This window comes from Arachis ipaensis, chromosome B06 (assembly GCF_000816755.2).
Source record: "Arachis ipaensis cultivar K30076 chromosome B06, Araip1.1, whole genome shotgun sequence".
Classification (NCBI taxonomy): domain Eukaryota; kingdom Viridiplantae; phylum Streptophyta; class Magnoliopsida; order Fabales; family Fabaceae; genus Arachis; species Arachis ipaensis.
In genome coordinates this window covers 136,253,523-136,255,423 of record NC_029790.2, presented here as the reverse complement: position 1 = coordinate 136,255,423, position 1,901 = coordinate 136,253,523, and positions in this window count along the sequence as shown.

Genomic DNA, 1,901 nt, shown 5'->3' with positions numbered 1-1,901 from the left:
GGGATTTTTTATTTAAATAAATAAAATAAAAATAATAATTACTAAAATAAATAATTTTAAAAATATTTACCGTTTTACATTCTCTAGTCATATCTCATTTACATTGTAAATGAGATAATAATTCATGTCTGTAAACGAGATATGGCACGTCAGCTGCAACGTGTTTATCTCGTTTACACTGTAAATGAGATACATGAAATGTTTATCTTGTGTATAATGTAAACAAGATATATAGAAGACAATCCCTACAGCTATAAAAGGATGTATAACCCTTGGTATTCTTCACAAATTTTTTCTATCCTTTTTGTGTCTCATATTTCTCATAAATACAAGGCATTAATGGCTACTAATAGTCCATACATAGTTGTGCTTGTTTATCCCAATTGTCGTATGAGAAATGGCGACAACGGAGTGACATTTGAGTGTGAGGATTTGATATTGTTTCGCACTCAGCGTGTGGAGACATTGTCGTCGGATTTGAGGAGTTTGATATTGAGCAAGTTCGGTGGTACACAAGCGAGAAAAATCGGAAGGGTGGCGTATAGGTTGCTGGCATCCATGGGTAACGGAGTCTTCCGGTTTCGACTATTCTGACTTCTAGGGGATGAGCATGTGCGACTGATGTTCGACATTCATGGGAGGATCATGGTGGAGCAGGTAACAGAGCTTTCCGCAGAGGTGGGACACAGTGGTGGTGGGAGTTCCGTACACTCGACCTATGTGCAGGACGACCGACCCCCCGCACCACCGCCCATTCATGTCGCCATTCTAGTGGATGAGGTATAGGAGGGCGAGGAGGAGTCGGACAAGGATTACGTGGCGGACAGTACGGACAGCGACTCGTCCGATGGTGGGGATGAGGATGAGTGTGTTCCAGAAACACCTGTCCAGACTGTGGCTCGCCATGTCCTGCCTCCACCTCACCCAATTCCGGCGCTATCAGCAGTGCCATCTCACTATCACAGTCTGGATCTGGACTCCATGCATAAGAAGACTTCGTTTCCTGACATGGGTGAAGAGGATTACAACCTACACGGCGGTGTAGAGTTTCGAGTCGGCCACAAGTTTAGAAGCCGAGAGGCAGTGCTCCAGGTGTGAAGAACTACAGTATTCGGAGGAGTGCGGAATACCGGGTGATCGAATCAAACCGATTAAAGTACCATGTGCAGAGCCGTCAAGGTGAGAATGAGTGTCAATAGAGCCTCCGTGTGGCCCTTCGGCAGAACCTTAGATACTGATAAGCTTAAATTTAATTGCGCTTTTCAGTACTTCTGTACAAAATATTAAGTAGGTGTACGACATGGCTAAAGCAATACTGTTTTGTTGTGTTTAGGAAGGTTCAGAGGGTTGGTGGAGTGCACAGTTGTCTAGCACCCACCATCCATCGCGTTTCTCCGATTGTAGCTAATCCACCATCGCTCATGGCGGCTATCTTCCCATGGGATCGCGATAGAGGACAAAACAACGGCGGTGGGCAGTGGCAAAGGGAGCTAAAAGGCAGTGCCAGTTCCTCCATGCAAGTTTGCCACAATCAGTAGATGCGGATTGGACGCAGTGGCAGCGGTGGGTGCATCTCCGAGGCAGAGAAACAACAACATGTCTGTCCTCTTCTTCAATGAGAATGAGGAAGAGATGTTGGCTCCTAACAATGGGTTTGGTTTCTATTGTGGGTCAGACCAATATTTAACTTCTGAAGTCCAGACCCAAATTCAGGAGGTGATGGATGATACATTGAGTCCATTTTAAAAAATTACAATTTTCTTAAACCAATTTTAGATTTATGTAGTAATTATACTTTGCTGGTTTTGAGTTGGATTAAATTTTTTTCAATAAAATTAAATTTTTTTTATGCAATAGTATAGACAATATTATTTCGGGATTGCTTAGAATTGTATTTAGCT